General features: G+C 55.9%; 1 long non-coding RNA gene across 1 annotated transcript; it reads left to right on the plus strand.

The window, feature by feature from the left end:
- The first annotated feature begins 279 nt into the window (after window positions 1–279).
- Window positions 280–9,404, plus strand: LOC123947117. The gene is made up of 3 exons (XR_006819705.1): window positions 280–5,724; window positions 7,816–7,925; window positions 9,140–9,404. It is a non-coding gene; the product is annotated as an uncharacterized LOC123947117 (long non-coding RNA).
- Window positions 9,405–26,618: the final 17,214 nt, after the last annotated feature.

Consider the following 26,618-nt stretch of genomic DNA (forward strand, 5'->3'; position numbering starts at 1 on the left):
GCCCCGCCTCGCGCACGCGGCCTTCCTCCGCCGCCACGGCCACGGCCGGCCCGGCCCGTGCACACGCGCGGCCTCCCCGCCGAGCCGGGCCGCAGGGAGGGAGAGAGGGGGAGGAGGCCGGGCAGCGGCGGCGTCGCCTGGCACTGCCCGGCTTTGTGCCACCCGCCACCACGACCCCCCCCAGGCCGCTCTCCACCCCCCGCTCCCCCTGCGGCCCACTCGGACCCGCCGCCCAGTGCCCACCCTGCGCCCACCCGGGGTGCCCTCACCTTACGGGGGCCTCGGTCCGGCTCGCGCCCGGGGCGCCCGGCCACGTCCTCGGCGCCGCCTCCGCTCGCCCCACCCCGCTGCCCGCGCTCGGCGGCGAGCCTGGCACGGGGCCAGCGGCTGGGAGCCCGGCCCGGGCAGGGGAACCTTCCGGCGAGGGTGTGTGCGGGGAGGGGTGCGGGCCCCGGGTGCCCGCGGAGGGAGAGGCCCAGATGCCCGGCGGCCCCCGCCCCGCCCCGGCCCCTCTCCCGAGGCCCATAAAGGCACAGACAACACGGGCGGTTTAGTCAAAACAGTCATGTGCGGGAGCCGGCGAACAAACAAAAGCCCTTATTTATTTATTTAGTTCACACACTCAGATAAGGAGACGCCTTTTGTGCGCATAATTTCACACACCCCAGACAGGAGGCGATGCCGCGATGTGCCCCGCGCCCGGCCGGACAGCCCGCCTGGCCCCGGGAGCAACTGCATGGCGCAGGCCTGGGCATTCCATATTTAAATTGGGCAGCAGCATATGATTAATTAAGAAGGAAAAAGGCAAAAAGGAAGAAAAGCCGTGGGGGTGGGGAGCCGGACATTCTGGGCAGCTCCCCGTGCCAAGGTGCCCGCGGAAGCTTAACCCCTCCTGTGCCAGGCCCAGGCCCCTGGGGGAACTGTCTCCAGCAGGCGGCCTCCAGGGAAGGCCGCCCCTGCCCTCCGCCACTCCAGCCTTGGGGTGCACACCCGGGCCTGCCTTTGTGTCTCGAGGGCTACCCCAGCTTCAGATGCTGCCCTGGGAACGTTCCCTTCCTTCCGTCCTCGTTCAGAGCAATGTTCTGCGCTGCTCAGGCCAACACCTTGTGAGACGTCTGGCAGGCCCTCACTAGGACCAGGGAGAGCTGCAGCCCTTCGGGCCAGGACAGACAGACCCATCTTTTGCCATCCAGACCTTTACCCTACCCACACTCACGCTGCAATGAGGCCCTGCCGCCTGGGGAGGCTCCCAGATCCCCCCACGCTCACACAAGCGCCCCCCCCCTTGCCAAGGGGCTGCCCTGAGGCCTTTCTGTCCATGAGAGCAGCCTGCCTGTTCTGGGAAAGGGGCAAGAAGGCCCACCACCCTTCTGGAAAGACTCAAGGGCTGGGGTTCCGTGAGAGCCAGGGAAGTCTGCATTCCTAGAGGCAGACCCTGAGGAGCCCTGGATTTAGGGTCTAGCCATTATTGAGGGTCCGCCCTGCCTCTTGGCAGCTGTAGGGCCTTAAGCAAGTTATCTAGCCACTCCGGGCCTCAGTTTGCCCGCCTGTAAAATAGGGATAATAGTGCCCACTCTTATTGCCAACCCTGTGGGTTGGGGTGAGGAAAGCAGCTCCTGATTGAGCAGAGGACCTGCCTGAGCTCCCAGAATCTTTGAACTTGCCGTAGACGAAGGGTGCGGCCAGTAGGACCTCCGGCAGGAATCTGGCTCAACCCAGAACAGTCCGAACCCAGGTTGCCGGGGGGGATGAAGTTACGGGCCTAGAGCTGGGACAGCATCATGGATTATCCACTTGGGTGCAATCTAATGACATAAATAAACCCTTAAAAATGGAGACCCTGGCCCAGCTGGGGTCAGAGAAAGAGAAATACAATGTCTTTCTTTGAAGATGAAGGGGCTAGAAGCCAAGGAAAGTGGGTGCCTCTACAAGCTGGAAAAGGCCAAGAAAAGGATTCTCTCCGGGAGCCTCGTGATGGAACCAGCCCTACCAACCCCTTGACTTTAGCCCCGCGAGTCATTTCAGACTTCCAGCCTCCACCACTGCAGGATAATGAACTTGAAACCTGTGAGGCATTACGTCAGGGGACTTTCTTATGGCAGCAGTAGGAGAGTAACACACCACCTTCCCTCCTCCCACACACGTCCAAATGCTTCTGACGGAGTTGGGGGTGCGGCCTGCCTACAGAGTCACTCCATACACGTGGCTCATCGGCGGTGGGGCGTGCTGGGCTGCAGCTAGGACACCTCATCCCTGCCCTCAGGAGGCTTCCGTCCAGGGACCAGATGCCCTGCGGAACCCTCCTGTCCTAAGGGGGCTCGAACCTCACCTCCTGGCTTCTGCTCTCCCTCCCCATCCTCCTCCTCCCCTCCCCCACCTCCTCCTCTTCCCCTCCCCCACCTCCTCCTCTTCCTGCTTCTCCACACCACCCTCAACTGAGCGTTGCCCAAGAGTGGGCGCCATGCGAAGCGAGATCTAGTCCATCCCCAGCCTTCAGGCTTCGTGACTGAGGCAGCCCAGACCCTGAAATCCTGTCCAGAGTTCAGGGCGGGGAGGGGCCATCTTCTGCTTCATTACCATCAATATGTCCTTCTTGCAATAGATCAGGCAGGAAGTCCTTGGGCCAGTGTCTCCCGTCACTGGGCCTGGGGTCCTCATCTATAAAGGGGGCTGATTCCAACCCCGCAGGGGGTGGCCGTGAAGGCGACCAGTTGTTGCTGCATGTGCCCTGGGGGCTCAGCACTGCCCCGGCAAGTCAGCCACGGGACGACTGGGTTCTCTCTAAAAAGAACAACTAAGATGCCAGGCAGGACTGTCCCCTCAGTAGTGCCTCCGCGAGGGGGACGGCGGCTCAGGCCCTGGCCAAGATGGAATTTCAGAGACACCCCGAGAGGCTTCTGGAAACTTTTAGAAACACTCCCCTCGGAAATGTGCAGATTTGTGCACACACGCGTTCCTCAAAGCTGTGTATAACAGAGAGCGGGGAATCACCTGTGTCCAATGATGGGGAATTGTTAAAAAGCTGTGTCCATGGATCATTAGCCATTAAAAATCGACCGGCAGAACAGCAGCGTCTGACTTAGGAAGAGGCAGTGATAAACTATTTGGTGAAACAAACAGATGATAAAACGACACGTATTCTAATAAGAAGCTCAGACGGCGATTTTGTTTCAAAACACCAAAGTTTGAAGATGGGCAAAGTGCTCCCACTGGCTAGATTGGAAATATTTCTCTTCTTCTGTGAGGACTGGAAATGTTCTAGAATTAGCGTGTAACTCCAATGACGGAAGAGACCCAATGCAGGAGGGGAGTCGTGCTCCTCGAGGGGGCTGCCCATGGGTCCCCTTGGGCCTCCGCACCCAGCTTAGATACACGCCGGGTGCTCGACCAGATTTGTGGGTTTGTGACCTCTCTGCCACAAAGAGTCCACGCTCAGGAAGGCCCCGTGCTCAGAGGGGCCCACACTTAGCTTAATGCTCTGTGGTCACCATCCTGAAGCTCTTGCTCGTTTTGAATAAGGACCCCGCGTTTTAATTCTGCCCCATGCTCTGCAAATTATGCAGCCCGTCCTGCCAAAGGAACCCAAGGCCTCTGGATGCCTCGACTTTGCTCTCCAGTTTCCTGAGTGAGGTGGCCAGGCTTTTGTACTATGTTTGCTTAATTTCCCACTCAGCGACTCCTTGTCTTCTCCTTGCTACATAGGCCATTGGCAAAAGCGGGAAACATGCGCCCATCCCTTGCAGGCTTCTTCTAGAGACTAAAGTCAATTTTAGTCTCTAGAATTTTTTTATTCGCCAATTTTTTTAGGACCTTCTTACCAGGTGTGTATTTTCCCCAGTAAGACCAGGTGCCTCAGACCCTGGTCCTGACAGTAAAGTTTCAGGGGAACCTATAAGAAACACCACCAGAGAGGTGGTGACCTGCTCATCTCTGGGGGCATTCAACAAAGGCTGCAAGGCCGCCAGCAGGAGCACTGTGCACGAAACACCTTCCCTGGATGGGCAGTTAGCCCAGAGAACCCCCCCCCCCGGGGGTTAAGATTGCACGGGGCAGCCCGCAGCTTCTCAAGGTACAGCCTGTGTCAGACCAGCCTCTTGATCCCCCGGGCTCAGCACAGGGCTGTAGGCACGGGGTGCGGGGGAAGCTGAAGACAGGGGACACGAGGTCAGTCTCCCAGCACCTCCACGCAGCACAAGGCAGTGCTGGGGTTTGGGCGCAGGCCTGGCTCTCTGTAGCCGGCCCTTCTGGGCAGCAAGAGACCAAGGTTTTCATACCTGGAGGTTGCTCTACCAGCTGGGACAGGAAGAAAATTCAAGTTCAAGTTCACTTCTGCATCCTGCCCTGCCTGGCTTTGCAGCACACTTTGCGGGCACAGCCTGAGTGGGCACAGAGGCTCCTCAGAGGATTTGGGGACGGTGTAGTTCTGTTACCTGGTTTAAAGGGAGATTTTAACTCCAAATCAGCTCAGTTAACCAGATCTGATCTGAAAGAGGCAAGCCGGCCCCCGTGGTCCGGAGCACTCAGGCCTCGACTTCCCTGAGATGTGGGCTAAGCGGGGTGCAGACTGACTCTCCCGCCTGCTCCCCAGATCTTTGGGGCTTCGTCAGCAGAGATTGGGCTGGGCTAGGGTCACTGGGAATCCTTCCATGTAGCACTAACTAGCTCAGGTGTTCGAGGGGTTGCAGAGTGGGGTCTGCAGGCTGGGTTCAACCCAGGATATGTGATATTTTCAAATTTTGGACATTCCATGCACAAATATGGACTTCCTTCTCCCAAAAAGTCTGAGGCTCTGGCACCCGAGGCATTGACCCTCTTGGCAGCAACTGGCAGGCCTGGGGTCTCTGCCCCCCCCCCCCCCACCCCGTGCCTGAAAATTCTTCACGGTGCCCCACCCGGTCTTCCTGACCCCCGCAGGCTGCCCATTCGAGGCCACTGCTGGAACGTCCAGGGCACTGAGGGTGGCGACCTGCCCAATCCCAGCTGGCCGGGGCCTTCTCACCCCTGCATGAGCCCTCTACTCACCGCCCCTGCAGCCTCTCATGGAGGACTTCGGGCGCCCCGGAGCCCTGGGAATGGAGATGAGGTTCACAGTGGTCTCTAGAAGCTGCGGACCAGGCCACTGCCTAGAGCAAAGCCACGCAGGCAGTCCCTGCTACGGCTGGGGAGCACTGAGTCAAACTCCAGGCCCAGACCCAGGGAAGAACTGTGACATTTTCAAGCTCTGTTTCCCTATCCTGAAGGTGCCCCTCGGGGATCAGGACACTCACAGGCCCGTCTGCGGCAAAAGGACAGATGTGGAGGGATGGGCTGGAGGGGCTGCTGGAACTGGGCTTGTGGGCAAAGGCCGTGGGGTGGAGGAGACGCCAGAGACAAGGTCCCACGGGGCCAGACTCCCTCTCTTACAGGGGCCCTGAGCACAGCTGCCATGTCTCGAACCCACCACCTGCCATGGTGGATACCCAGGCACAAGGAGCCCAGGGCAGAGCTGATAGGGAGGTTGTGGCTGGGGGTCCCGCTCAGGGGGCGGTGTCACACAGGAGAGGGCAGGGCCGCTGCTCAGGCCACTGGAGTGGATCAGGAGCAGGATCCCCCCGGAGCCCCCAGGACCCACTCCTGTGGCAGGGGGCTGCCTCTCCCCGAACTGCTGCGGGTCCCTCTTCTTGGCAGGCCCTCATCTGAGTGTGGAGCCCCTGGCAGACCCCCGCCTGCGTTAGCACCTGCGAGGTAGAGTGGATCCCTGCCCCCACCCCACCTTCCTTCTCTCCCCGGCGGGGAGCGCGCTGGAAAGCAACGGAGAGAAGAAAGCCAGAGCCGTCTTCTTTCCCCTTTAAGAGCCGGGATGGCCGCCGCCCAGACCCAGCGGCCGGGGGAGGGAACATGTCGGGAAAGATCCCTTCCCAACTTCCCGAGGCCTTGCTGGGGAGGAGGCCCGGAGGGCACACCTCGCGGGGCCTCGGAGGGCCGCGGCTCCCGGTGCGCTCCTATGGCGGCCGCGGCGCCCCCTCCCGGACGGAGACCCGGGCCCGGCCCCGACCTCCCCGGCTCCCTGGAGCCCGGCCGGGGACCCTGACCCCCGCGGCCGCGCTCTCGGACCCCGGCCGGCCGCAGCGCGCCTCGGGGAGGGGGTGGGGGCGGGAGAGCGGGCGCGCTTACCAGGTCATCCCGGGGAGCCCCGCGGTCAAGTTCGCGTCCGGCCCTTGGACTGTCCGAGGTCTCTGCGCGGCCAAGCGGAACGAGGCCGCGACAGGCGGCGCCCCGGTCACCGCCGAGCCCGGCCTTTGGGGCGCCGCTGTCACCCTGGCCTTGCGACCCCAACTTTCTGCCTAGTCGCGGAGCTGGAAGTTTCCGGGCTTTGCGGACGCTGGGCTCGGTTTCAGCAGCGACGTCTGAGCTTGGCAACAAAGACGGAAAGCAGGCCGGAGAGCGAGGAAAGAAAGAAAAACGGTGGAGAGGGGGCTGGCTACTTAGAAATCCCACAACCCGAAATTCCGCCCAGTAGCTGTTTGGGGTTGCTTTTCTTAAGGGGTAAACACCCACCCCTCAGCTCTGGAGGGGGCTCCTCTGCCCTCGCCCTGGTCCCACTGCTATAACCGCTCCAAAGTGCCCTGGGCAAATCTGGGGAGAGGCAGGCCCGTGGAGAGACAGGCCCAGCATGCTTCCTGGAAGGGAGTGTCACTAGGAGGCTGTCCCCAGGGTAGCAGCAAGCCCCTGAGCTTTGTCTCATCTTGTCCCCTCAGCAGAGGGCTTGGGTCAACCACCATGTGTTTCTGTCCTGAGAACGGAGGGACAGTTGGGACCCGTGGTGTCCAGGAGAGGACCTGGGAGAGCCCGCCTGCTCCCAGTCGGCGTCGGGAGTGGATGTGGGACCCTGTCCCCGCAGGCAGGTGTTTCTTGTGCAAGGCCTTGAGCTGCCCTGGGAGCTCCCCACGCTCTTCTCGGCAGCTTCTTGGCCGTTGCCTTCCATTTTCTGCTCTCTTGCTCTGCGTGGCTTGGAATCGTCCCAGGCAGGGTCCTGGAGACCCATCTGGGCTGGGGGAGGCAGCTGAGTGGCCCCGTGCCCGGGAACCTGTGCACTGACCGAACCCACTCCCTTCGAGGGCCCTGCGAGCACTGGAACAGAAGCTGAGGGGCACAGAGCAGCTGCCAATCTGCCTTGGGATGTCCCTGCAGCTGCCCAGCTTACTGTTTGTCTGTCCGTCCCTCTTTGCAAGACATGCTTATGGAGAAAATATTCTGTCGCAGGCCTGCTACTCCAGAGTGCTGTGAAAGCTGGGAGAAGTGGGGTGGATTGTTTGTTAAAGAAAAATGAGCGAGGGGGCTGTAGAGAGCAGGGTCGGGGGAGAAGTATGTTGTCTGTGGGCCTGTGAAAGTGGACGGGGCCTCACAGGGCTGGAACCTCTCTGTTAAGCAGCTATCTTCCCTTCCAAGGACTTCATCGTGACCCTTGCTGTAGTTCATCCTGCATTTTCACACACTGTTCATAGCAGGGGCTGCTGTCCATCCACCTGGAAACTGCCAGAACCCGACATGGGGCTGAGGACACAGGCGTGGTGAAAGTGGGCTTATTGTGTGTGGGGCTGACTGGAGTGGCGTTGTGGAGCCTGTCTTCAGAGCCACAGATCGTCCTCAACTGACATGCATAGGTGGCCAGTCTGTCCCCAGTACCCTCAGGCCTCATCTGGGGGCGGGGGTGGGGGTGGAATCCACCTGCCAGTGAAGCCTGAGATCCTTTCCCAAAGCAGGTGCAATGGGGTTTCTCATTGTGTCTTTGCTGGAGCAAGCATGAGCATTGGTCTGTGCTCATTTCTCTCCAAGACCTAGGCTGGCCAGCCACGCAGCAAAGCCTCCAGCAAATGACTCCAGCAAAGCCACGGAAATTCTATCAAGGCTCCAGGGCAGGGTGGGACGTTTCACAAGAACAGGCAGTAAGTAGACTTTGCTTTACAGGAAAGCTCCTTGTGCAGGGGCCCAACTCTTACCCCTGGGTGGTGGGGGAGGGGGGTTCTCTCCTGGAGTTGTCCCTGGTGACTCCTCTCTTCTCCTTACTTTGTATTTCCGGGACTGGAAAATGTATCAGGAACTACATACCTTCCTGAAGCTCGAAGGCATTTGTCTGGTGCTCTCTTTGTCCCCCGAGTGGATGTCCCCGTAGCTCCATCAAAACCAGTCCAGACCTTGTTGGGGCAGGCTTTGGGGACCTGTGGATGGTGCAGGTACTCTAGGCCTGGTGATCTAATTTTACCATCGTAAAATTCAGAGTCCTTTTTGAACAAGGGGCCCCAAGGGTCCTGGACTCTGAGCACGATGGAGCTGATCCTTCATCTGGCCGCTGGTGGACCGTGTCAGAAAGTAAACAAAATGAATACGGAAACAAAAACAAAACTCATTGACTTTTATATTTCTTTTACTAAATTCTGTTTACAGAAGTCATTCCAGATTCTATGTAAACAGGACAAAAATGTTCTCATCCAAGATCATTGTATTTAGGAAAAATGTTCACCTTGAGGAGGCAGGAAGCCATGAGGGAAAGAGTACAGTTTTGAGAATCAGAATCATCCCCCATCAGCCCCCAGCCTCTCCGGCAGGGCCTCGGTCCCCTGGGCTGTGGGGGTAGCAGACAGCTCCTACCTGCAGGCAGTTCTGAGGAGCCAGGATAATGGGAGAGGGTAGCGGGAGATCTGGCGCAGAGCCGGCACTAGAACCAAAGTGTCCTTGATCATCATGGCTATCTATCGTCTGATGGGAAGGCTCAGGGGCAGTCCCACCGGTTTAATACAGTCGTATTCTACCTCCTTTATTTCTTCTTGTTTAGAAGTAATGGCCGGCTCAGTCGGTGGAGCGTGAGACTCTTGATCTCAGGGTTGTGAGTTCGAGCCCCAAGTCAGGTATAGAGATCAGCTAAAAATAAAATAAATAAAATCTTAAAAAAAAATTACAACTGTTACAGAAAGTTTAAAGAATGTACAGGGAAGGAAGGAAGAGAGGAAGGGGAGAATATTTCCTTCCTTCCTGGTCCTTTTACCCTAAAGCCTTTGGCCACTCACTTTACAGTCAATTTCTTTACAGTTCTATAAATAGACATACAAATACCTTACATTTGTTAAACTTTCTTTCTTTTACCTCATCAACTGATTTTTAGTATATGTGCTGCCGAAGCGAGCACTCATCAACTGATTTTTACTGGAAACCCTGAAGGAGGATCAGAGCAGGACCAATGACCAGCCCCGCCCCGCCCCCGCCCCAGGTGAGCTAATGCTAAGCACCAGCCTCAACGCAGGTATAAGCCGTCCCCACCGCCTCCCATTCACAAGGACCGTCCACGGTGACATTTACAGTCGGGAAGGTGCCGAGTGATAAAAACACAACATCACAAAGTGTCCTTAACCTGCTGTTGCCTCATCTTTCCCATTTGTGACTTGGTTAAAAAAAAATTTTTTTTAACAGTTTCAGGCTCTTATTTTTAATTTCCACAGTCTGTTATAGAATCTGCTAACCGAGGAAGGGAAAAGAAACCGGATCGATCAGGCTCCTCCTCCGAACCTTTGTGAGGCCAGCTGGCTAGAGGGAAGGGGCCTTCCATGGGGGCGGGGGTGGCGATGTGGGGAGAGGGGGGCGCAGCTTTGCATGCAGGCCGAGCCCTGTTCTCAGAGACGCTCACGTTTAAGGGCTGAGCCCAGCGGACCGGTCCACTGACTGTGTAGAAGGTTGTAAATCGCACAGGAACTCAGAGCAGACAACAGGCACAGGAGAAACACAGCCCCCCGGACCCCAAACCCACTGCATTAATGAGCTATTTGGGACCCAGAAGCTCCTGGGAAAAGAAGAAAGAATCCAGTGAGAATCCAGCCCTGGGTGGGGTCAAGTCTGAGCCCCACCAGCTACCTGCTGAGTGATTCTAGGCAATCTGCTACTTTCCTCTTGGTTTCCCCAATTTGGAGTATCGTAAACTATATCCCCAACCTCCCAGGGCCGGGGACGGGGTGGGGGGCGGGGGTAGCAAGGGTCTACCATCCCATCACCCCCTCTGATCCCTTCAGCGCTCACAAAGAAGGACTTCCTCCAGCAGGGAAAGTGGCCCTGGGTTGGGGTGGGGGGTGAAGGGACTGGAACTCCCACCCCACCCCTTGCTCAGGGCAGCACAGGAGACAAGCTCATTCAGGAGAGAAGCCATAGGGCCCTGGCACCCCAGATGGGAGGGGCTGGCTTCCAGGCCACCAGAGCCAACACAAGGATAATGGTCCTCCCTACACCGGTGGCGCCAGTGGGCATGGCAGCCCTGGAGACTAATCCAGCCCAGAAACTGGGCCAAAGGACCAGGGAAGGGGGCCCCGCCCCTCGCACCCCTAATTGTCCGCTACCACCTCCCAGGGAGTTCCGCTTCACCCGACAGGCTTGTCCTCACCGTCTGTCCTAGGGCCCAGCCCTAGGCTGTCCCTGGGCTGCTACAGCAGGAAAAGGGGAAAAGAGGTATGTTTGCTCTTATTTAATGTGTTTATGAAAAGGAAAGTGTTTGTTACAGAAAATTTGGAAATACAGGAAAAGCACAAAATAGAAAACAGAAATTACCCATGAGTTAATTACTAGGTATATTTTGTTGAAAGTCCTTCTGGAAAAATCTCTGAGCCGGCTCCCTAGATGTGCTGATATGTGTGTGTGTGATTATGCTCTAGGGTCATTTCAGAAATCTTTTTGTTTACTATGTTGTGGGCATTTCATGTCATTAAATATTAATCTCTCTAGGAATTGGAAAATAAATACTAATCATTTTAAAATTAACTTTAGTGGGGTACAAGTTCCTCTCAGTGAGATCCCATTCACGTGTACAGTTCAATGAGTTTGGACAAATGTATTTTCCCACGTCCCCAGCACCACAGTCAAGAAAGAAAACACTGTCACCGCAAAATGTCCCCTGGTCCCAACTTGTAGGCAGCCCTGCCTCCTAGGCCCCAGGTCACCACCCATCTGATTCATATCAGTATAGATTCATTTTACCTTCATCGACTCTAATATAAATGGGAATATAGAGTATGAGCTCCTTTTTAAAAAAATATTTTATTTTAATTTATTTTTTGGTGGGGGAGGGGCAGCGGGAGAGGGAGAGAAAGAATCCCAAGCAGGCTCCACACCCAGCATGGAGCCCCATGTGGGGCTGAATCTCGTAACCCTGAGATCCTGACCCCAGTCCTCTGCCTTCAGCTCAGGGCGTGATCTCAAGGTCCCTCGATGGAGCCCCCTGCTGGGCTCCCTGCTCAGAGGGGAGTCTGCTTCTCCCTCTTGATCTGCTCCTCCCCTCCGTGAGCTCTCTTTTTTGCGATCTCTCTAATGAATAAATAAAATATTAAAACAAAACAAGGGGGCATCTGGGTGGCTCAATTGGTTAAGTGTCTGCCCTTGGCTCTGGTTATGATCCCAGAGTCCTTGGATGGAGTCCTAGGTCCCGCTCCCTGCTCAGCAGGGAGTCTACTTCTCCTTCTCCCTCTGCATCTCTCCCAGCTCATACTCTCTCTCTCTCTCTTCAAATAAATAACTTAATTAAATATTTTTTTAAAAGACTTTAAGTAAGCTCTGTACCCAACATGGGTCTTGAACTCACAGCCCTGTGATCAAGAGTCCCACGTTCTACTGACTGAGCCAGCCAGGTGCCCCATAGAGCATGGACTCCTGCTCAGCACACTTGACCTTCGTCTATGTCACGAAGTCCATTATATATATGCCCACCCAGCTCTTGGTGGACAACTGTGTTTTTTTCTGATGTTTTGGCTATTGTGAAGTGAGCTTTCTGAATGCTGATTGACTTATTTTTTAAAAAATTTTAATGGTTAGTGTCACTAGCTCCGTGTGGGCATGGCCTGTGTATCTCCTGCCTGGAGCCCCCCTGAGAGCTGCAGAATAGTCCATTTTCCCCCTATTGTCAGATGTACAGTCGCTTCAAAGTTTTTGCTATCATCAGTAACACTGCTGGGAACACTTTTACACGGACATTTTAATGTATGGCTGTGCTGATTTCCCTGAGGATAAATTCCCAGGAGTGGAAGTGTTGGGTCCAAGGTTGTCCATGTTCTTAAGACCTGTCACACAGGTGGCCAGGATTTCCAGCCAAGTTCACATCCATTTCTTTTCTTTTTTTTTTTTTTTTTTTTTTTTTTTTTATTTTTTTTTTTTTAAATTTTTTTTTTCTTTTTTACAGATAGAGAGAGAGAGATTACAAGTAGGCAGAGCAGCAGCCAGAGAGGGGAGGAAGCAGGCTCCCTGCCAAGCAGAGAGCCCGATACGGGGCTCGATCCCAGAGACCCTGAGATCATGACCTGAGCTGAAGGCAGAGGCTTAACCCACTGAGCCACCCAGGCGCCCCTCCATTTCTTTTCCACTTGCTTCTCATATTAAGGACAGACTTCACGATCCCCACTGCTCAGATGGGACAACAGAGGGCTGCAGAGGCCACACGGCCCATTAGGGACAGAACTGGGAAGGAACCCCAACCTCCAAGTCCTGTATGCTTCCATTCCCCTATATCAGGAACGCTTGGAATTTTCCCACAAAGATTTTCATGAAAATCAAACTGTGGGCCGAGATGAAAGGCAGCCTCATGTTAATTAGTCTGGCTTTGATTTGGCTCATCTATGCAGCTTGGTGTGTGTGACTATCTCTGTGTTTGCTCACACTCAGGCTCACTGGCGGTCTACACCCGCCAGTGTCAGTGGTGGCCAGTCCAGACGATCCAATCCAGATTTTCCATCCACACTGCCTGCAGCCCCCACAGGGGCTCCTGACTTTATTACAGTCCAAGGCACATTGTGGCCCGAGACAGGGCTTGGCTTGCGTGCATCTACTCAGCCGACTTGGCCCAAAGAATGTCTGGTTATTTCCCAAAATTCAATCTCCTCTTGAGGACAGAGATCAGGTTGCTGGGTGGATTCAAAGCGATGATCCATTAGGTGGCATAGCCAGTCTAGTCTGCAGGTGGCTGAAGCCTGGTGCTTAGCCAGTGCCCGGCAGAGGACAAGGGACGTGGACATGCTCCTAGGAGCCCAGGCACCCTAGATACTTGTAGAGGGCTCAGAGGTTACTCTGGGGGTACGGAAATATCTCAGCATAGAAACTGATACAAAGTTTGAGATTGTTCACTTATTAATTGGCTCCTATGTGTCCAACCAGGCCATACCCATTAATTTGTTTAATCTTGGATGAGCAAATATTGTCATCCCCATTTTACAGATGTGAAACCCAAGGCTCAGAGAGGTTAAGAAACTTGCCCAAGTACACAGAGCAGCGGGCAGTCTCAGCATGCCTACTCTTTGCAGATGTAAGGGCACGGCCTCTCTTCGATGTTAGGAGAGGTCTCTGCCCCTGTGTGGGGCTAGCAGGCCCCAAGAAATGCATCTTCATCCAAAGCAAGTTCAAGTAGACCCCAAGATGATTCTCAAGTGCTTGAAGGACGTAAATGATCCAAACAGATTCTCCCTTTTCCTCCCTAAATACTGCTCAGGTCCCCCAGGGACTTCCTTTCTGGGACCACACTCCAGGCCCACAAACACCCCATTCCTGCTCCTATTCAAGAATGTGGGTGTTGTTCCGGGAGTCAGGGAAAGATGAATCACCTCCTCTCAGCCCTGGGTCTGAGGCCTCTCTACTCCTGAAGGCCTAGAGGCCTAAGGAGGCCTTTGTCCATGGTAGAAGGGATCAGGAAAGGAAGGTCCCATTCTCTCAGAAAACATGTGTTTTCTGTTTACAGAGGGGCCTGTCCAGTTCTATGCTTTGTTCTTTAATATGGAGCCAAAAGAAAAAAAAATCAAACGTGCAGCTTCCTTTCTGAGGTCCATTTCGAGGCTGGAAAATCTGGATGGCTGCAGGCGCACTGCGCTGGGCCTTGAGCTGGCCTGGGCTGGGGCCCCTATGCCCTATGGGCTGCCAACCTGCAGTGCCACATGACCTTGCTATGCCACCCTGGGGAGCCCTGTGGAAAGCCAAAATGCCCCCGCAGAGTCTCCCAGGGAGAGCAGAGGGTGGAGAGGAGGCAAGCGGCGGAGGAAGAACTGGGCTTTGTTTTCTTCACGGTGGAGTCTGTGGCTGTGTGCGCGACGATCCCGGGGTGCTCTCACCCACACTCCCCAGCCTGGTGCCATGGGCTCGTCTGACTTTCACCAACACACCAGCCATCCGGGAATCACCTACTTTCCCACACCCTCTCTGCACGGAGGATGTCTTTCCCCATCGCCTGAACGAAAAGACCCCACGTTTGGCAGGTGGGTTTTTACTTGGCACAACATCTCTAGGCTCCCGGAGTAGAGCTCCCGGGTGCCCGGCCTGTCAGAGCGGGGAGTGCGGCTCCCTGCTGGGTTGGGGGCGCTTCCTGCTGGGGATGAGGCCGCAGGAGCTCCGGTACGGACCAGAGCTGGCCACTGCTATCACGGCCGGCCGGGTTTGCAGAACGTGGACGCCCGAGACGCAGGACCGGGTTTGCAGAGCGTGAACGCCCGAGACGCAGGACCGGAGGTCTGCTCCAAATGCCGGCTGTGCCCGGCTCCGGCGAAGCCCCCTCCGGTCCCGGTCCCCCGCCCCCACCGGCTGGGGCTGAGGATGGCGGCGCTTCCCGGCGCAGTGAGGAGTCATGAGATGCCATAAAGGCATGTGCACCCCACGCTTGTCGGCGACGTGGTTTGCAACACAGGACAGCGGCTGCTGGATGCCGGGGCCGTCGAACCTCACAGCCGCACTGTAGCTGCGGCATCCGTCTTCCCAGCTCAGGCCGAGTCGCGCCCGGCGGGGGCAGGGCGGAGCGCCTCACTGGGCCCGACCTCCACCCTGCGGGCAGGCGGAGCGCCGACACCGCGGCTCGGGGGCGCCGCGTCCGGCCGCTCGGTAGGGCCAGCCCCGCCGGCGCGCTTTGATCCACCCGCTGCCCCTCCGGGCCGGGCCGGGCCGGCGAGCGGCGCGCGACCGCGGGGTGCCGCCCCCCTTTGATCTCCGCCCCCCACCCCGCACCCCCCTCTCCGGGCCGGTGGCCTCCGCAGCCCTTGCACCTGAGGGCGGGCGGGGCAGGAACGAGGAGGACAGGAGGAAGTGCGCGCGGGCCCTCCCCGAGGAGCCGCGCCCTTCCGCGGCCGGGCCTAGGCGGCCTCTGATCCCCGGCCTTGGCCTTGGCCTTGGCCTTGGCCGCCGCCCGCCCTTCCGTCCCGTTCCGGAAGCCAGCCCCAGAGCGACAGGCGGCGCGGACTCTGCGCGGCGTCAAGGGGGCGGGGCCGGCGGAGCCCGACGTGCCTGGGGGCGGAGCCTCTGCTTGGCCGGCTCCGGAAGCCCACGAGGAGGCGCGGCGGGCGAAGGCGCGAACGCGGCGGCGCGGCCAAGGTTAGTGAGGGGGGTGGGGGCCGGGGCGCGGGAGGGGCGGGGCGAAGGCGTGCTCTTGACGAGACTCGGGGCGGGGCCCCCGCGCGGCAGCATTCGATTGCCCCGCCGGCCGGCCGAGCGAACGTAGCGTAGCAGCCCGGTGGGCGGGGTTGAGGCGGAGCCTTACGCAGCCGTGGGCGGGGCCTGGCGAGGCCGGGGCTGCGATGGTGATTCAGTTTCCGCGTCCCACCCTTCCCGCCTTTCCTGCTCTTCCCGCCCTCCAGCCCGGCCTGGCCTTCGCTGGCGTGCCCGAGATGTTTCAGCCAAATTTCGTCTGATTCTGATTTTCATTTGCTTTAGTTTTCATTTTTAAAAGTTTAACAATTTTCTGTCTTTTAACTCCCTCCCTAATCGGATAACAAAACAACAAGACAGTAGAGAGTTTGGAAAATGCAGGAGAGCCCAAGTTAAAAATGAGAAAACTTTCAGAATCTCACACAGCCCAAACTATGGGCAAGAGCTGCTTTTTCTTTCTTTTTTTTTCTAAATATATAGATTTTTACACGATCGGGAAAGCACTGTACACATACTTAATGGATATCTTAAAAGTACCTATTTTTTTCTGATTGTAAAAGTCACATGTTAATTGCAGAAAATTTGGAGAATTGAAAAATGCAAAAAGGAAAATAAAGATGACCTGACGGTCCAGCACACAGAGGTTACCAGTGCTAACATTTTGGCATTTTTCCCTCCTGCTTTTGCAGAATTACACCTATGTTTGAAACGTAATTGGGACTGTAGCGTAAACATTGGTCCCCGCATCCCCTGTGCATCTACAAGGTTTGTAATCACACAGCCCTGCGTTGGACGGTCCATATTTTACTTCACTTGCATGCTCTGATCAGACATCATTATTTACAGTTCCATCTCTGGCTTCCTCTTTGTACGATGAACTACTAAGTAACTAAATTTCTGCAAAATTCAGGAAAATTCCTCCTGACAGATCCTAGATGCACAATCGATAAAGGGAAGATTATAATCACTAATCTTTCCTGTATACTTTTTTCCTTTACATGTTTTCCAGAATTAAGTAGTAAATGAATGTTTAAGCAAGGGATATGACCCAAGGATACTTTATATACCAAAAAAACCAAACCAAAACAACAACAACAACAAAAGATCTCTCATATCCAGAATACATTCAAAACAACTCCTACAGTTCAACAGCAACAAAACCAATTAAGAAGTGGGGAAAGGAGGGTACCTGGGTGGCTCAGTGGGTTAAAGCCTCTGCCTTCGGCTCAGGTCATGATCTCAGGGTTCTGGGATCGGGTTCTCTGCTTGGCAGGGAGCATGCTTCCCTTCCTCTCTCTCTCTCTGCCTGCCTCTCTGCCTAGTTGTGATCTCTCTCCGTCAAATAAATAAAATATATTTTTTAAAAAAGTGGGGAAAGGATTTGAACGGATATTTCTGCAAAGATGATATTCAAACAGCTGATAAACGCATGAAAAGATGCTCAGCATCACTAATCATTGGGGAAATGGAAAGCAACATCACAATGAAATGCCACTTCCCACTTAGTAAGCTGGCTATTATTAAAAAACCAAAACCAGGGGCACCTGGGTGGCTCAGTGGGTTAAAGCCTCTGCCTTCGGCTCGGGTCATGATCTCAGGGTCCTGGGATCGGGTTCTCTGCTTGGCAGGGAGCGTGCTTCCCTTTCTCTCTCTGCCTGCCTCTCTGCCTACTTGTGATCTCTGTCTGTCAAATAAATAAATAACAGTCTTTAAAAAAATAAAATTAAATAAATTAAAAAACAAAACAAAACAAGAAAAGAAGCAGCATTGGTAAGGGTGTGTAGAAATTGGAGCCCTCATGTGTTCAGTAGGAAAGTAAAGTTGTGCAATTGCAGTAAAGAGAAGCACGCTGGTTCCTTGAGACATGAAACACAGAACTAGGGGGCCCAGCAATTCCACTCCTAGGTATACACCCAAAAGAACTGTAAACAGGGACTCTAGCAAATAGTTATACGCCCACATTTATATGGACAATAGAGGAAAAGTGGAAACATATCCATCAGATGAATGGAGAAATGTTGTATATAAATACAAGGGAGTGTTACTCAGCCTTAAGACAGAATGAAGCCTGACACCTGCTATAGCATGAATTAACCTTGAAAGCTTATGTGCTCAGTGAAATAAGCCAGGCACAAGAGGACCAATTTGTACGAGGCCACTTATGTGAGGCACCTACACTAGTTGAATTCATGGAGACAGAAAGTAGACCAGTGGTTACCAAGGTCTGGGTGGGAGAGAAGGGTGGGGAGCTATTATTTAATAGGTACAGAGTCTCAGTTTGGGATGATGGAAAGTTCTGGAATGGTTGGTGGTGATGGTTCCACAACAAATTGTGAGTGTATTTAATGCCACTGAAATGGTGAGTGGTAAATTTTATGTGATGTACATGCTACGAGTCAGACACACACACACAAGATATTTCGGGGTCGGGGAGAAAGTGGGAATGTATCTCTCCTGCATTCTGGTTCCAAGGATGCCTGGGTAAGACAAGGTTTGCATGTGGCCAGCTCCTTATGGATGACCCTGCCAGGTACCTTGTCAGGGACAGCCCTTCTGGGGAGCTCTGTTCTGGGGAAACAGGGACCAAGCCAGGCCTTACACATTCAGCATTTTCCATGATAATTTCCAAACCAGGAGATAGAAACCTGCTTTGGGGAAGGAGTGAGTCACTATGTATCTTTATCTGAACTTAGACTTTTCTTTCTGGGCCATTGAAACACACACATGCACGCACACACATATGCACACTCGCGTGCATGCCTTTTGGTCTTGATTACAAACATACGTATTTACTGTTGTCTGTTTTGCAAACACAGAAAAGCACTCATGAGAAAATAATGTGTGGCATCCCAACTCAAAGAAACCTCAGCTGACTTCCGAGTGTCAGTCTGACCTGGCTTTCTTCTCTGTTCATAATATGCACCTAAAATCACCGTCGTCGTGTATCATGTTTTATAATCTGCACTTTAACTGATGCACAAGGGACAATTCACCTTGACTTTACATAAATGTCTATAGCCCACTTTTTAATGTTTGCAGAATAATCTGTTACTCAGATGTCCCGTACGTAACGCCTGTAACTAATTCTCTGTTGGCCGCCGAGGTGATTTACAGACGTGCTATGACAAATATCTTCCTTGTGCATTTCCAGAAATCCCCCTTAGGCACTCCTGGGAGGAAGAACTGTAACTTCACGGAGGATTTGCCTTTTTTTTTTCTTTTTTAAGTAGGCTCCACGCCCATTGTGGAGCTCAGTGCTGAGCTCGAACTCATGACCCTGAGATCAAGAGTGGGATGCTTAACCAACTGAGCCACCCAGGCACCCCGAGGATTTGCTTTTTAAAGGCTCCTGCCTATATTCCCCATTGCCCCTCCAGGAGAGGTGAATGGATTATTCTAGCGCCCGGAGCATGTGAGTATGCGCTGGTGGGTTTCTGCCTAGAGATGTCTTAGTTCTACCCAACAGGAGACCCGTCACTGCAGGAACATCACTGTCCCAGGATGGGTCCACTGTGGACCCCGTCTTCTTACTTTTGCTGAGCAAATTCCAAAGACAGGTGGGCAGGGAGGCTCTGGGTTCTGAGCTCTGGTGGGGCCACAGCCCTGGACCCGAGATACCCGACTGGCAAAGATTTGACTCCCACTTGGCCCCAGATGCCACTTTGTACTGTTTGCTGGCACTGCCAGGACTGCCTGGACCATTTCCCAGGTGTGGGGTGTGGCAGGACCCCCAACTTTCCACCAGGCCGAACTGGCGCTTCACTGCGGCAGGGTGGGCGGTATCCAACAGTCGTGGACACATCTGTGCTTTGACGCAGGACTTCTGGATCAAGGGGTCACACCGGGAACACCCCGTAGCCTCCCCTGCCACAGAGCAGGCTGTCCCGTACACTCTCTGGTGGCCAGTGCTCTTGGCCCCATCCCACAGGGGCTTAGCTCAGTACCCGGGGCTGGTATGAGGCACACTGTCCGCTTGTGCCCATCCCAGTTACGAGTCAGGCCACAGGTCCGCCAGAGTTACAGAGCCCTGGCAACCCTTCCTCTGAGGCCCCTGTCCTCTGCCCAGGGCCACAGGCTCCCCACGGACTGCCTGCCTCCTCCAGGCTGGCTGCTGGGATGGTTCCCCGAACCCTCATTATCCATCCCTAGTCCCCCCCTTTTTTAAAGATTTTATTTATTTATTTATCAGGGAGAGAGAAAAAAAGTACAAGTAGGGGGAGCAGCAGGTGGAGAGAGGAGTGGCAGGCAGAGGGAGAGGGAGAAGCAGTCTCCCCGCTGAGCAAGGAACCTGATGCAGGACTCGATCCCAGCACCCTGGGATCGCGACTCAAGTTGCAGGCAGATGCTTAACCAACTGAGCCAGTCAGGTGCCTCGCCATCCCTAGCCTTCTTGAACCCCTTCAGTGCTCTGCTGCCTCGGGTGGTCCCTGGCTTCTCTCTTTAGCCTCACCTTCCCCCAACGTGCCCCCCACCTGCCCTTTTCCTGCCACAGAGAACTGCCTGCCTTTTTTCGCAGCTCTTCCTGCTGATGGGGATGGTCTTCCACTCACGGTTGCCTTGCTGGCGGCTCCCCCTACTCCCACTGTGAATAACAACAACGTTGATGTTACAGAGCGTGTACCTTGTGCAAGGCTCAGCTCAGCTGCCACTTCCTCCAGGAAGCTCTCTGGGATGCATCCCTTGGCTATGACAAGCTGCTCCTGTGGTGCCTGGCCCTTGCTGCCTTTGGGAACAAGCTCCATATCCTTGCCCCGGAGCCTCACTGGGCTGGGAGTTTCTGGAAAGCAAGGACTTCTGTCTTCAGTGCCCAGCCCAGGGCCTGTTGCCAGTGCGAAGTCCAGGATGGCACAGCCTATGAGCGCGGATACTCGGAGAGGCGCTGGTTGGAAATTAATTCAGACCCTCCTGTTTCAAACACGCCGTCATCTGGAAACAGGGAAGCTTGAAATTTACTCTTGACAAAGAAGGATTAAAAAGCAAGGGGAAGCTGGAAACAGTAGGCAACCTAGGTTCACCGTGTCACCTAAAGGAGCAACTGTCTTTCTATTATAACCCTGGGTGGGTGACCGCGGCCAAGAGCTGTCCCTGCCCGGGGACCCCCTCTGGTCAATACCCAGCTGCCCTCTGTGGTCACCCAGTACCTCCCAGCTCTGGTGTGGGGCTCAGGACTCTGATGCTAATTACCAATGATGCCCACCTCCCAATCAGCAAAATGTCCACAGCACAGCCTGCCCCTGGAAGTGAGGATGAGTCTCCATCTAGAACATTCTGCAAGGCTCAGTACAGGTCCTGCTCTCATGCTGGGCCTGTGCTCCATTCCCCGCCAAGTGATCGGAGCCTGCTGGCCTGTGGCAGGAGGGCCAACTGTCCACGTGCACATTGAATACTTCTGTTTGCACATTCCTGATCTCACGGCACGGGGACAGAGAGAGTCATCTGTGCTTTGTCCCCTCTTCTCCTCATAAAGGCTCTTTGATCTTAGTGGCCTGAGGGACCCATGTCACAGCTGCAGGCCACCTCCATGGCCCCTCTTCGTGGTCCGGCTGTCATCCCACTGACTGGCTGGGTACCCCAGGTTGGTCTCTGAGAGCTGCCAGGTTAGAGCTGCCAGTGGAGCCGGGGGAGCCATCAGGGGACCCCCGCCCCCCACTGGTCCAGGGAGGAAGGGATGCCACCAGGAGGACCCACCGTGAGGGCCCACCGTGACTGCGTGTGTAACTGCCACATGAAATGACAACAGGAGGATAATGTGGTCAGTTAAATACCATGTGTGCCCCGCAGGAGGGAACGGCCTTTATCTTGAGGTCGTGTTCCTACTTTTCTTGGTTTAAAAAGAACCTTTTAAGAAAAAGAAATTAAGGGACGCCTGGGTGGCTCAGTGGGTTCAAGCCTCTGCCTTCGGCTCAGGTCATGATCCCAGGGTCCTGGGATGGAGTCCCACATCGGGCTCTCTGCTCAGCAGGGAGCCTGCTTCCCCCACTTTCTCTCTCTGCCTGCCTCTCTGCCTACTTGTCATCTCTGTCTGTCAAATAAATAAATAAAATCTTTAAAAAATAATTAAAAAAGAAATTAAAATTAATTATTTTTCTAAAGCCCTCCACATGGAAAAATAGAAAGTTGGCATCTTCAGCAGCCCCTCGATATCTCCTTTCAAACTTGACCAGTCTGTGGATTCCAGTCTCTCTGAGAACACCTTTCTGCATGTTCCCTGCCCAGGTCACCAGGGAGACTCACAGGTTGCTACCCCTCGCTTCAAACCTGCCATGGCTCCCTATTACCTTCACATTTGGAGTCACCTTCCTTAGCATGTCATGGAGTCTAGGCAGGTGGAAGGAGGAAGGATGGAAGGAAGAAAAGATTAGGGGCAACTCCTGGAGGAGGCGGCATCTGGACCAAAGCATACAGGTTGGGCTAGATGGCAAGGCAGGGAGAGGTGGCCGGCCGGAGGGGCTGTTCCCTGCAGGGCCGCCTCATGTGCTGGGATGTTGAAAAACGCCCAGGAGTGGGATCACGTGAGCAGAGACCCGGTCAGGGACCCATGGGCAATGGAAGCCAGGGAGACAGACAGGAGACTAGGGAGTGTCACATCGGGGTCCTAAGTAATTCTCCAAGCAGTGTGGAAAATGTAATTGTGCCCATAGATAAGCTTGGAGGGAAGGAAGGACCACCAGGGGCACAGAGTGAGCGAGTGCTAGGGAAGAGGTTTGAACTTGGGACTCTCTGACTCCAAAGGGCAGACTCCCTGCCACCCAAGGGTCTGTATGGTGATGGGAGTCCCCTCTCTGGTGCCCTATGCCACCAACACACCCAGACCCTCCTTCCTGGGCCTGGGATGGCTAGGATAGACTGGCAGTGAGGCTCAACTTAGCCTTGGCTGCTGGAAGCTCCATGGAAATTCATCCCACCACCCCACCAGCCCCCGTGCCCGGACACGATGCTCCCTCTCCCCATCCTTTAGGCCTCCTCTGGTGCCTGGTGGGATCATAGATGCTGCAGGAAGGGGAGGGTCCTTGGTAGCGTCAGGCTCTAGACCTCCTGGCAGGTGCCCCTGGGGGGCGGCCTTCAACAGAGAGACAACTTTTGGGCCTCCCCAGAGGGTCAGAAGTTGGGGACACTCCTGGGGGACAGAGGAGCTCAGAGGCCCGAGAGAAGCCTGCTTCTTCCTCTGTGCCTCTTTCCAAGAACTGGAAATACCAAATGCCATTGCCTGTCCCCTTTGGCCCTGGCACGGTGTAATCCACCGGCCGGGCATTATTCATCTGAGTATGAGGTCAGTAAATTCGGCCTAGGTGCCAGCGAGCTGCGGGGATAGAGCAGCTCTACCCACAAGAAGTTTGCAGTCAAGTGGGGGACAATTAGATACCATGTGAGTGGGGCCTTGCTGGGGAGTGTGACAATGCCATGCTATGACAAGGATGCTCCTGAGCGCGCTCCCCCCTCCCCCCAAGCTGTCAGGCTCAGAGTCCTCACATCTCTGCTGACAGCAATTGAGGGAAGGGCGAATGTCCCCAGGCCACCAGGCTGGAGGGCTGCAGAGGTGGGGGGGGGGCGCCCTGAGGCCTGCTGGAAGACACGCCCCAGTTCCAGATGGGCCTCTGGGGACCATGCACCGAAGGCCTGCCCCACTGTTCTGGGGAAACTGAGGCCCGGAGAGGCTGCCCCGGGCCCCACCAAGAGTCCTGTCACAGCAGGGACAGGGTCCTAGGCCGGGCTCCCTGGCCAATCGCTGACCGCTCTGTGGCCCTGCCTTTCTCACGGGGGCAGGGGGGACTCCGGCAGCTGGAGAGGAGGGGCTCCTGGCAGGAGGCGTGGAGGGCTCCTCAGCAGGAGGGGCGAAGGCACCTGGCAGGGGGATGGGAGTGAAGGGCCCCTGGCGGGGGAGTTGGGGACCTCCTGGCAGCAGGGAAAGGCTGGAGGGCCTCCTAGCTGGGAACATGGGGGGCTCCCGCCGGGCCGCCCGCCCAGACGCGCTGCCAGGCTGATTAGCATGGGCGAGGGGCGCTGGCGCGGGGGCGCCGCCGGCCGAGCTGGCACGTCCCTCGCGGGCCCAGCTGCCCCGGCCGAGACACAAAGCGCCTCAGACGGCGGCGGCGCTCGGCCATTCACGCGCAGGGGCGGCCCGGGCGCGGGCGGCGAGGAATTCCCGCCGCCGGGGCGAAGAATAGCGCCTGGGCCGGGCGGGGCTCGGCCGCCCCGCGCTCCTGACCTTGAACCTTTGTGACTGGAGCTCATGCAAATCGCGGCAGGGCCGCGCCAAGCCCCGAGGGCGCTGCGCCGCCCGGGGTGTCCGCGCGAACAATGCGCCACTGTCCCCGCGCGGCGCGGCGGGCTGGGAACGGCGCGGGCACGCACCCGGCGGCGCGGCGCGGAATGCCAATGCGGGCTCGCCCGGCCCGGCCCACGGGACTGGGGGCGGGGGCGACCCTCGGGGCTGGCCGCGGGCGACCCTCGGCGGGGGGCGGGCGCCCGGGAGGAGCAGCGCCGCGCGCTGAGCGCCCCGCAGCCCGCCCCCCGCCGCGCGCACGGGCCTCTGCGGCTGTGACCCAGACCTCCGGCTCTTTTAGGGGACCGTCCGGCCTTCCCTATCTTTCTTTTATTCGTTTTATTTTTAAAATCCTCTAAGTGCTCGGTATCAGAATAAATGTCGCCCCAATAACCGCCCCACCCAGAGAGGACTTGTGCGCCCCGGGCTGGGTTTCTGTCCCGGCCTCTCCCCTGGGGCGTACCCCTCCGCGTGGACGGTGAACTCCTACAATCCAGCATCTTGCCTTGGTCCCTGGACCTGGCTTCTCCTTTGGTCATTGACGCCTTCTACCAATGGCCCTTTTAAAGACCGAGCAGTAATTTCCTTGGCCGAGAGGCATCCCTGCTGGCCCCTGCCCATGGCAGACAGCGGCTTGTCCACGGGGTCATACCAGTCCCATAAGTACCTGTACAAAGGGGAAATGCAGGGCGGGACCTCCCCATGAGGTGCCAAATTGATCCCCAGAAGGGTTGTGCCAGGCCAAATATGGGTCCTAGGGCCTCTGTCGTCACTGGCGGGGAGACTGTCTTCATCCCCTGACTAAGGAGGCAAGAAGCAGTGCGTCAGAAAGCACATGGGCCAGGAAGGGCGCTTACGCGGACCCTGATGTCTATACGCACAACTGGCAATTCTAGCACTTTCTATTACTTTGACTTGAGCACAGCCCCAGTCCAGAATCAGATGTCCCAGACCTGAAGGTGGCTGGGGCCGCCCACTTGTCCTCCTGGGACTCAGTGTCCTCGTCTGATAAGGGCTCTGTCGCCCGAGAGCCCGTCTTACAGAAACAGTGGGTATGAGGGTCAGTCCCCTGGGTCCACGAGGCTGGCCAGGTGTGAGGGAGGCCCCTGTGTGTGCAGGCGCGCGTGTCCATTCCCACAGAGGTGCGAGGAAGCTCACTTCTGCCCCAGAGTGGGCTCAGGACAGGAGTGAGAGGTTCAGAGGAAGGGACTGTGGGCAAGACGCTCCCTCTTGGGCCTCAGTTTCCCCAGGTTAAACGAGAGGGTTGTAGAGAGGATTTCTAAGAACTCTTTCAGCTTTCTTAGATACACAACTGGGTCTTAAACAACACAGGTTTGAAATGCACTGGTCCACGGGTGGGTTTTTTTTTTTTTTTTCAATAAATACAGTACAGGACAGTCAATGTATTTTCTCTCCCCCATGATTTTCTTTTTTTAAGGATTATTGGGATGCCTGGGTGGCTCAGTTGGGTAAGCGTCTGCTTTTGGCTCAGGTGATGATCCCAGGGTCCTGGGATTGAGTCCCGCATTGGGCTACTTGCTCCACGGGGAGCCTGCTTCCCCCTCTGCCTGTCGCTCCCCCTGCTTGTGCTCTTTCTCTCTCTGACAAATAAATAAAATCTTAAAAAAAAAAAAGGATTATTTATTTATCGGAAAGAGAGGGGGTGGGGAGGGAGGGATGGAGGCTCTCAAGCAGACTCCCCACTGAGTGCAGAGCCTGATGCGGGGCTCAGTCTCACAACCCCGAGATCTTCGCTGAAACCAAGAGTTGGACACTTAACCTACTGAGCCACTCAGGCGGGGCGCCTGATTTTCTTAATAACATTTTCTCTCCCTCAGTTTATTGTGAGAACCCGGTATAAAGCACATACAACATACAATGTGTTCAGCAATCACCTGTACATGAATAACGACGACCACTTTCTAAAGAACGGGAGTGGGGCACAGGGCTGCACCTTTCACAGCCAGGACTCCTGAACACGCTGGCATTACTGGTTTCCAGCAGCCAACCCACTCACAGAGGCCTCCTTTGGGTCCGACACTGGAGCAGACCCCCCAAAGGGTATAGACTCCGTCCCTGTCTTTGGGGAGCTTAGAGACCGGCTGGAGGCAGGAGGGGTGGGGAGGCATGGGCGAGGAAGCAGATGGTGAATGTGCCGGAGAGAAGGCATGCTGAGTGCTGGGCGTGGTGTAGGGGGAGCACGGGGGAGGCAGTGGAGGGGTCCTGGAACCCTCTTGGGAGGGAGCTGCCTGAGCTGAGTCTTAAGGAGGATGAGTAGTTTCCTGTCAGAGAAGAGGAGAGGGTGGAGAGCGCCTCAGGCAGAGGGAAAATTGTGGGCAGAGGTTGCTTCTAGGACATAGGGGGCATCCTGGCAAAGGGAGCACTCCTGACACAGGGAGCACCCCCAGCAGAGGGAGGATCCCTGACACAGGGAGCCCCCAGTTGAGGGAGCACTCCTGACACAGGGAGCACCCCCAGCGGAGGGAGGATTCCTGACACAGGGAACACCCCCAGCGGAGGGAGCACTCCTGACACAGGGAGCACCCCCAGCAGAGGGAGGATTCCTGACACAGGGAGCACCCCCAGCAGAGGGAGGATTCCTGACACAGGGAGCACCCCCAGCGGAGGGAGCACTCCTGACACAGGGAGCATCCCCAGCAGAGGGAGGATTCTTGACATAGGGAGCACCCCCAGCAGAGGGAGGATTCCTGACATAGGGAGCAACCCCAGCAGAGGGAGGATTCCTGATACAGGGAGCATCCCCAGCAGAGGGAGGATTCCTGACATAGGGAGCACCCCCAGCAGAGGGAGGATTCCTGATGCAGGGAGCAACCCCAGCAGAGGGAGGATTCCTGATACAGGGAACCCTCCAGGCAGGGGGCATCTTCTAAAAGGCAAAGGCACTAAGAATGTACTTTAGGGAAGTCCCTTCCTCAGGCCAATTTCCCCTCTTCTT

The sequence above is a fragment of the Meles meles genome, chromosome 7 (assembly GCF_922984935.1).
Source record: "Meles meles chromosome 7, mMelMel3.1 paternal haplotype, whole genome shotgun sequence".
NCBI lineage: Eukaryota > Metazoa > Chordata > Mammalia > Carnivora > Mustelidae > Meles > Meles meles.